The sequence below is a fragment of the Ruditapes philippinarum genome, unplaced genomic scaffold (assembly GCF_026571515.1).
Source record: "Ruditapes philippinarum isolate M1 unplaced genomic scaffold, ASM2657151v2 ctg10482_1_1_1_1, whole genome shotgun sequence".
Classification (NCBI taxonomy): domain Eukaryota; kingdom Metazoa; phylum Mollusca; class Bivalvia; order Venerida; family Veneridae; genus Ruditapes; species Ruditapes philippinarum.
In genome coordinates this window covers 3,547-14,272 of record NW_026864670.1, presented here as the reverse complement: position 1 = coordinate 14,272, position 10,726 = coordinate 3,547, and the positions used below count along the sequence as shown (strand labels likewise).

Genomic DNA, 10,726 nt, shown 5'->3' with positions numbered 1-10,726 from the left:
TCATTTTTGTTTCACTATTAAGCTAAGATAAATTCGTTGTGTATAACAAAAGACTGACTTGATTTGATTCAATATGATTGCATAACATAGTATGTATACGTAAAAAAGCAAGAACAAGTCGATATGAGATATGTATGTTTAGTTTAGATATTTCTATTTTGTTACCATGTATTTAAAATTTATTAAATACTGATTACAGAGAGTTTTCAAAAAAAAAAAAAAAAAAAAAAAAAGAAAAGAAAAAGATTTACAAGCTTCCTACTGAATCCGTAAATTTTATTTTATGTACGTTATTATGTTAATGTATGCATTATAAATAAAAATTGTTTAAATTAACAGTTATTATGATATTTTTAATTTTATTATTTTTTATTATTATTACTCATTATAAGTATAATTATTTCATATTAGTAGCTAGAGTACTAATACGTGTTCTTACTGCACATTATGCTTTACTTTGCTATTCACAGGAAAACATTAACATAAATCTTTGACTTCTTTTTCAATCTTGTATTATACCATGTTGTACATATCGGAACTGTATGAAATAATTTCTGTATACTGAATACTTCCTAAAATATAATAAAATACTGTCCAACACTTTTTGTAAATTGAACATTATCGATAATTTCCGAAGAAATTTATGAGGGTCAACAGGGTTTTTGACTACACGGGTCACGTATATTATGAAACTAAAAACAAATATCACCACATGTTAAGTATATTCTATTTTATCTGAACACTCGCCCACTTTTTGATAGGCGTAATGTCACTTTAATTGATTAACATGTCACATATAACGACTTTTTAAAACATATATATATTTACAAATGCAGGAAACCTATCTTTAAAAGTATCATCGATATCATAACTGCATTTAAATCTTTACAATTGAATAGCGTTAAGACTCTTAATTTAGACGTCATATTTCGTTAATGTTTAGCTTGTGTATACATGTATATTGCATTCATTATAACAAAATAAACATCTTTTATAGAAATTTTTGTGTTGTTAATTTATATATGCTTCAATTAGTTTTTGCCACACCAATCTTCACAAGTATTTCGGATGCACTTGGTGCTTGTATTACAGATAGACAAATATAGATTTTAAACACATAACAATAAATAGTTTCATACGAAATTCCTAAGATTGTGCCTTATCTTAGATGTATATTTTTATGCATAACAAATGATAATGTAATGTTTTGGCTGGCGATTTCTTACTTGACCATTACTGTACCATTTTCAATAGAGCATTTATAAGGGGGGAAACACAGTAATCAAGGCTTCGCGGCAAACAAATGACGACTGTGTCACAATCAAGACCTAACAAAACATTCTGTAATCACAAAATGAAATAAATGCATTTCAAAATTAACATATCTATATTTATTTCGCAGCAAACAATTAATAATACTTTTAATATTTAAAAGATCAAATATCCACTTCAATTTCAAAACTCTCAGTTATTTGTAGATTTGACCCTGACCAATTTGAAACTACAGCACTGAAACTGTGTACTGCCTCCAAAAAGGTACCATAAGCTCTAAAATGAGAAAATACGCACTTAAATATTCCAATAGGACTACTTGTACATTATACAGTATACATCCATGTTTACTTGTCGATAAAAAGGACAGGGAAAACCGTATGATTCAATGTTACATAATGTGATTATATAAAATTGGAATGTATTTAAGTACATGAAGTATTAAAACTAATTTATAAACTAATTATATTTTGTTTTCTTAAGATAATGAAGTAACACATAAGTCTCTATGATACTTGGATATTGAATTTATAAAAACTGTATGTTAGTCCTGTGATAAGCACAAAATTTCAATGAATGAAAAGGGGGCTAATCCTCATTGGAGTCATTTTGCGAAAAAACATTGGTTTGCTACCCTTATCTATAATAAGGGAATTTTTGTGTATCAGGCATTCCATTCTGCTAAAAAGATCACCTTTTCAGCACGACAATTCAATTATATGGTAGGATTAGGGACCATTTCTCATATTGTAAGTCTATGGGAAAACAAATGCGAGAGTGTCTGACCTTAACCATGAACCGACTGGCATGCACGTACTTTAAGTATTGACGTGAGATAATTTGTATAAAAAAAACTTCGTCTCGGTCTATATGAAAAAAGGGATAAAAATAAATTTGTAATGATAATCGTGTTTTATATATAATAATTAAAAGCAAACCAAATTTCTTAATTTCTTTGATTAATTTATTTAAGGTTAATCTTTAAAGGTGATCTTCTGTGACTCATACTGACATTTTGATATTTTGTAGTAGTTATGTTAACTGCTTACCATACTTTTCTTATGTTATGTAAATATGTTATAACCGCCACGGTAATTTGGCGATGAACATGTATTTGTTTTTGCCAATAAAATATTTGACTTGACTTGACTTGTTAAATTAACCCTTAGAAATAAATACATTTGAATTACTAAAACACATTTTGTTTTAAGTTGTTTAAAGCAAAAAGCTCTAAATTAGATTGTTTTTTTTTACTATTTTATTTTTTATGTTTGCTTTTTGTACACATCCCGTCGTCATCCCGAATCGAAGAATATGTTGTTATTCTATGAAATCGTTAGAACATCAAAAATTCATGCAGTGTACGATTGTCTTTAGTACTCAATATATTTCTAAAAGACGTTTTAAGTTGTCCTGCATAGAGAGCATTTTGATGCGGGATGATGTAGTATCCTACCATCGAACGCTAGAAACAAGACAGATAATGCCTGCACGCATAGCTCAATCGGTTAGGGCGCGATACTTTTAATCTCGAGATTGTGGGTTCGATTCCCGGGCTGGCCAACTAAATTACTGATGAGACTTTGAATCGAGGTCCCGTGTATGAGTGTTAAACACTTGGCACTTTAAAAAACCAGAGGAAGCTTCTGGAATTGAGGCATCATCTTGCACTATCTTCAAAATATAAAAATACTAATAGTCTTGTGAAGGAATCGCCCACTATAAGGGCAACCGGGCCGTGTATAAATAAATTCAAATACACACAGATAGATTATACCGTGTCAAGTCAAGTACACGTTCGGACGACCAACTATATTATAAACTTTCTGTATCGATAACCGCAGTTTATTTGTTTTTCTGACTGGAGGGGTACATATAAAGTATAGCATATATATACTTTCAGTGTATACGATATTATACGTGTGCTTCAAAATGACCGTATGCTACAAAGTAATTTCTTTACACTTGCGGAATAAAAAGGTTAAAGCTCTAATAATATTTGTTTTAACTGTAAGTTAAGTTAAACAAAGATGTCTAAATCGCAGACTGTTTCCATCAAGCACCCAACAGAGGATCAAATTTAAAAGGTAAGTATTTCTTTCTTAACCTTATATATATTGTTTGAACGTATACATTATTGTTCACGTTTACGTATAAGTCACAACTTTTAATGTACCTTTCGTATTTTTCCAGATATGATGCCAGAAATTGTTCCACGATTTTACCGCCTATTTTCATCATTGCAAGTATGACGGGAAAAATCGCAATCATGGAAAACATATGTACCATTGGAGTCGACCAATATTTAAAATAGCAGTCATTCAAACTTCACAGTTTATCCATGAATATCGACGTTACAAACGTGCAGTATTATAAATGTGATGTTTTTAAATCGAATTTTCACACATATCTGTTTTAATGTGTTAAAAAAAACATGTGTGTTGTTACATCCTATTAATTTGTATTTATTCGTTATAAGTTTTTGTATAATCTCGACGGCATATCTGACGACCGGAATTATTCTGACCAAAGCATTGTGTGGATATTCTCTTTGATTTAATATTATTGTGTTACTTCGGTGCTCTCTTAAATAACTTACTTATAAAACTTGTCAGTATTAAAACAGCTTTTGGATATTTTGTTTGTTACAAATGAATGAAAGATTCTACAACAAAATGTCCGAGTACAATTCGTGGAACTAACCAGTGCTGGTATCCCACGAAGAAACATGTTATGACTATATATTAAGTAGTCTATATGACTTTATAACTTTATCCCACAATTCTACGATTCATAGGTTGAAATATACACACACCGTACGCGTCACCACTTTACTTTTTACCCAATTGAAATGTTCTTATGATACAAATGTTTATTACTGTCCTATAACTTCTCAAAAAATAAATCTTCAACAAGTACGGCCCCGAAAGTCGAAGACAAGATAAATGGCCAATTTATCGAGTCTTCGCGTCGTTGTGTCATCGCCCCGAAAGTCGAAACAAGATAAATTGGCCAATTACCGTGTTTTCACCTTTCGTATTTTGAGGCGACAAGACAAATATACGTCGTCGATATGAAGATTTCTAGCCGCCGACACGATAATTATGCAGATCTTGTGTCTTCACCTATGAAAATATCGTTATTTCATAGACAATGTATCGTGTCTTCGTATTGCCGCCCTGAAATGTCGAAGAGAACGATAAGTGAGCATATTATCATGTATTTGCCTTCGACTGTCGAGGGGCAAAGACACGAAGACACGAATTCGAAATGGCAGAAACCAGTTACCATACCATTTATAATATTTGTGTTTTAATTGTGATACTTTTCTACTAATTTTGACGTCAGACATGACTATACATAAAAAAAATGAAATTTGTATATTTTGTCATTTTGAACGAAGGAACTACTTTAATCAGAAATGTTTGTTGTCTAAAATGTCCAAGAATCAGTGGCGATAACGACAGAAAAGTATCTATCAAAATATTATTTCGAGTTGTTCCCCTTGTTATTTTCAGTTGCAAATTTTAAACACCTGAAATAAATATCATCCTTTTACGAGGCATAACACTCTTTTATATGATTTTGGCGTTCATGTGTTATTGTCAATTGTAATTTTTCACATTAATTTGTTTTAGGATAAAGAAATAAATATTGTTACTTGAAACTTCATAGATTAACAGAGGGGGCATAAATCTGAAATTGTATTTTATCATCAACAGAAAAATGCCATTTAAAAGTGATTTAGTACATAAAAATAGTAATTTTACATTTGAATATAACATTTATGTTATGTGGTACAAAATACAAAAGCTACAGTTAAGTGTTTTGAATCATTCGCCGGGGGATATCAATTCGACAACCTTGCATTTACAATATTGTAATAAAATTACTATATCTCCCGATGCCACATTCACTCCTCACTCGTATCAACTCTTAATCCTTGAATTACAATAGACCAATAAATAATTCAGAGAAAATTATATTATGTTTCTATTTTAGAAAGTTCGTAATCCTATTATTTTGTCAGTGCAAATTATATCCTGAGAAACGTGGTGTTTAATCTCTTACTAGCAATAAATTTAGATAGACAATTTTTCTGAAAACATTGAATTACAGAAGAATTATTCACCTAGAAACCGTGCCAAGGGCAAAAATATCTTGTTTGGTATTATATATATTACGTCGAAGTGACTGTTTTCAGATGATTTTATAAAGTACTACTTTTATACTGTCGGTAAATCTGTTGTAGAATATGACAATAATTTTTAACTGTAAATAATGACATGTTTGCAGGACAATGTCGATGCAGTATGTGAAAATAGTTGTAAAAAACTAAGTTGCTTTGAAATAAAAACCATCAAGGTACAACTTAATATTAACGATTCATTTGACAAGAAAGACAATGCATAGATGTGTGTGTATGTTTAATTGACCAAGTTGCTTACTTACAATGCGTAATCAAGCTTATTGCTCACAATTTTGAGTTTGTCAATAAATTTCATTACAAACAGAGTTTCTCTGGTGCGATTGTAATGCATTAGTTTTTTTTATAAAAAAAAGATCTAAATGCCTATTTAAAACAGCCTCCCACGCAATTAAAAATATTTTTTGCCTGTGTCATTGCATTTGATTGTATACAAGAGTGTCAATGTTTAATCTCATTTTATATATTTTTTTAATTTGATACTATCGTAGTTATTTAAAGTTTTTGTCATTTCAAACAAAGTCACAATGTTTTTGGGGAATATGTCTTCTACATGTATTTCGAAAGATATAGACTAAACACGTACGTACCTTAGTGAACTTTAGCACATCCCAACAATATCCTTTCCCAACAATATCCTTTATCGTGCACAACATGATCTTAGGTTAAAGCATATATCGAAAACTCCATGAGAGTTCGTTGCTTAGAATCTCGTCATCCTGTCGTCAAAGTCTTTTTTTATACCATACCCCCCCCCCCCCAAATAAAATACAAACATCAAAGTAACAAACAAACTATACCAAGTGGATGCTTTGAAAGATTTGACTAATCACTTGTGTAGAAATAGATAGCTTATATCCCCCTCGTACTTTACTTTCATTAACTCGTTTATTGTGTCAGTTCCGTTGGAAAGTTCATAATATAAATTGCGCACGCCACCCATGTGTAAGGGCGTCCACGTGGGGTATTGGGTAAAGTTTTCAACTAGCAATTACCATGCCTCGGTTGATCCTCATTTACTATGGAACCTCCACCACACAAATCTAACATACTTTGCTAAACGTAAACCTAAATAGTGCTTAGATATGACAATTATTCAGGTTTATATTAATTTTGATATTCAACCAAATTTTTTTCAATTATTTGAGAAATTTATATCTGTACTATTATGTTATGATAAAGTAAAGTGTGATTTCTACCTACTTATACACGTATGTGCTGTGACATTTATTTAATATATAAGAGGGAAAAACAGTTATATAAATTACAAAATAACGATGACTGTTTTGTAAGTTGTTGACGGCGAATTCAATTTAATAGTGATCTTAATATGATGACATTTTTATTTCTTATTAATGTATTTAAGTTTTATATTATTGATGCATACGAATACCAAAAAAGTTGGGCTCGTCCGGGAATTGAACCCGGGACCTCTCGCACCCGAAGCGAGAATCATACCCCTAGACCAACGAGCCTTATGTCATGATCATCATTTTGAGAGGGTGTTTTGTAGCTCTTGTACATTTTTATTACTGTATGCTTGCAGAAATTATTTTGCAACAATATTTTGAGGTACATATGCGGTTACATTGTGGCTCAAATTTCTGCAAGCATAACAGGAAAGGTACCAGAGCTGCATAAAAATATGTACCCTTATTATTAGCACATATCACATGGTGTGTGTTTATCATCAAATATTGAAAGATGTTGAAACATTTACAAGTACCTTTTAAGTCATGGACGCGGCCATTAGCGGTAGATGAGACAATGTTACTGAAAACAAATTTCACGTGATCTCACAAATTATTAACTTGTGCGATATAAATCGATTAAAATATGATAAAGAGCAACATTTGTCCAAAAATAAATGTTTAATTGTCCTAGATAATGATTATATTGTAAAAATCTCAAACAAGGGATCGTAGCTTCGAATGTGTCGGGATCACGTCCATTTTTTGTCAAATTTTAAGTCAAACCAAAGCTAATCGTTAATTAGGCAAAAAGAGATAACTATGGTCATATTTCAGTATAAACCCAGTTCCTATTATATCACGGGTTCTATGATATCACGGTATTTACATTTTCTGTGACTGTATGTGAGAGCAATTAATGTTGATGATACTTTTCTGAAAACTGTGACATGAAATCGCATAGCATCTGTCAATAAATAAATAAATTTAATTTTGTGAATAAGGAAAACATTCCTGGTAAGAAAACATTTAATAAAATCTTCATATTTTACTACTATCTCCATAAATCGTTTTTATACAGCCAATTGAAATAAGTTATAATCCAATATTCTGGTACATGGACTGTTCATATAGCTTGAATGTTATAGCAACTTAGCTGTTTGAAAATTTCCACAACTTAATTAAAAGATTAACACATCTATCCTTCCATACTTGCATTTTCGAGGCTTACCTTGATACCGTTGTATTCTCCTCTGAAATCACACAAATTGGCAGACAATTGAAATAGTTGAGAAAAGATAACATTGAAATTGGATCTTCAGAAATAGCTTTTTGACAACCAGTAGAAAAGAATAGAAGAAAAATATTTTTAACATTCGTTGCTAAACGTAAACCTAAATAGTGCTTAGATATGACAATTATTCAGGTTTAAATTAGTTTTGATATTCAACCAAATTTTCAATGATTTCAGAAATTTATATCTTTATTCGTATGTTATGATAAAGTAAAATGTGATTTCTACCTATTTCTTGTTTGTACACGTATGTGTTGTGACATTGAATAACTGTTGTTTTTTTCTTAGTTCAGTACTCGGGAGTATTCGTTGTCTTCCAAATTTTGATTTTATCATAAAACAATACAATGTAGACGATTTGTACCAAACATTATATCAGTTGTTTGGAATATCCTATATAAATAAACCCTTTCAATATTTATTTAATATATAAGAGGGAAAAACAGTTATATCTTTTACCAAATAACGATGTCTGTTTTGTAAGTGGTTGACGGCGAGTTATTTAATTGACTTCACATCTGTAATTATGAGTTTTGGATATTTAATATACGTTTATGACTTTGGGGTAAATGCAATAATGTAAAAAATAATAACAACTTAAACATAAATAATATTAAACTAAATTCAATTGTTATTAGTGATCTTAATATGTTGATATTTTTTATTTCTTATTAATGTATAAATGTTTCAATATGTTATTGATGCATATGAATAACAAAAAAGTTGGGCTCGTCCGGGAATTGAACCCGGGACCTCTCGCACCCGAAGCCAAAATCATACCCATGGACCAACGAGCCTTATGTCTAAAACTTAATCATGACTATTCATTTTAAGAGGGTGTTTTTTTGTAGCTCTTGTACAAACTTCATTACTGTTATGCTTGCCAGAAAATGTTTTAATGCAAGGCAATATATTATGATGCTAAATTGCGGTAAAAATTGTGGCTCAAAGTTCTCGCAAGCAATAACGGGAAAAGTACCAGAGCTGCATAAAAAAGTATGTACCCTTATTATTAGTACATGTCACATGGTGTGTGCTTATCATCAAATATTGAAAGATGTTGAAACATTTACAAGTACCTTTTAAGTCATGGATGCGGCCTTAACGGTAGGTGACACAATGTTACTGAAAACAAATTTCACGTGATCTCACAAATCATAAACTTGTGCGATATAAATCGATTACAATATGATAAAGAGCAACATTTGTCCACAAATAAATGCTTAATTGTCCTAGATAATGATTAAATTGTCAAAATCTCAAACAAGGGATCGTAGCTTCGAATGTGTCAGGATCACGTCTAATTTTTGTCAAATTTTAAGTCAAACCAAAGGTTATCGTTAATTATGCAAAAAGAGATAACTATGGTCATATTTCAGTATAAATCATAAACTTGTGCGATATAAATCAAATAAGGCTTATCTTGATACCGTTGTATTCTCCCCTGAAATCACACAAATTGGCAGACAATTGAAATAGTTGAGAAAAGATGACATTTAAATTGGATCTTCAGAAATAACTTTTTGACAAACAGTAGAAAAGAATAGAAGAAAAATATTTTTCACGTATTGTTTTATATTTAAATACTTTCTGGTTAACGTTAAGTATCGTAATATAGAACCCCGGGCTAGATACTTTGTATAGTATATTGAATCATGCCCGATAATGTTTTGCAATCAGCAATGTTTCGGTATATGTGCACTAAAAATCGTAGCTGTACATACCTTTGTATTACGTTTTTTTCTTTGTGTGGTTTCCAATTATATCCTTTTACTTTAAGATTTTTTGTTTCGTCACTTTTCTTGCTTCCTTTACTTACTTGTCAATTTATATCCTCTTTTTCCATGCATCTTCTACTTATTTGAAAAGAAGTGTCCTCACTTTATGTGATTCTTTTACTTAGAAGGAATACTTGAAAAGTGACTAAATGGATGTCATTTATTTTTTTTTAAAAATTGATAAAACTGTTATTTTAAATATTTTTACATTTTTTTTTGTCTAGTAGAAAGAAAAATGTTTTACCGAATTTTTTTAAGGGAAAAGATTCATCATTTTTTAAACCCACTTATTTTTTACCTTTATAAAAAGAAAAACAGATGAAAATAAAAAAAAAAGAAAAAGCTTTCCAAGAAAAAACAAAAAAGGGTTAATTAAAAAAACAAATAAAAAATTTTGTTGTTACGTCCATAGTTTTTACCTTTCAATCTTTAAAGATCTCAGCAATCCAAAATTGACTTGCCAATAAGAAAATTTTCAACTTAAATCAAAAGGGAAAAAAAAGAAAAAAAATAAGAATCCCAAAGAAGCCCCAACAGACAAAATTAAAAATTTTTCCTGTTTGATTGACCCGTTCAGGAAAAACTGTAAGTGAAAACTCCCGTCTACCCCCCCTAGCCCCGGCTTAAGCAAAATTTCAAAATTTAAAACAAACTTAAAAAAAAATTTTTTAAAAACCCACCGGGGATGGTCATATGGGGGTTATCAAAAAACCCTTTCCAAAAAGGGTTTTCAGAATTTTCCCCTTACGGTGGGAAACCCCTGCCCTTTCCGGCATTTATTAGGAAGAAAGGGGCCTAAGAACCAGGCCAATTAAAACGGAAACCAAGGGGGATTTAACATTTCAAATTTGGAATACTGGAAACCCCAACAAGAAAAATCCCAATGAAAAAACTAAAAACCACAACACAAAATTAGGGCGGCTGAACGATCTTTTAAGGGTGGAAAATAACATCCCCGATTTTAATGACGGGGCGACCGGCCTCC

At 30.9% G+C, this 10,726-nt stretch overlaps 2 non-coding genes across 2 annotated transcripts; both read right to left on the bottom strand.

Moving 5' to 3' along the window:
- Positions 1 to 6,379: 6,379 nt before the first annotated feature.
- On the bottom strand, positions 6,380 to 6,524 carry LOC132726441 (U4 spliceosomal RNA). The gene has a single exon (XR_009625195.1). It is a non-coding gene; the product is annotated as a U4 spliceosomal RNA (small nuclear RNA).
- Positions 6,525 to 6,882: 358 nt separating this feature from the next.
- Trnap-cgg (transfer RNA proline (anticodon CGG)) lies at positions 6,883 to 6,954 on the bottom strand. Its single transcript has one exon. It is a non-coding gene; the product is annotated as a tRNA-Pro (tRNA).
- Between the last annotated feature and the right edge of the window lie 3,772 nt (positions 6,955 to 10,726).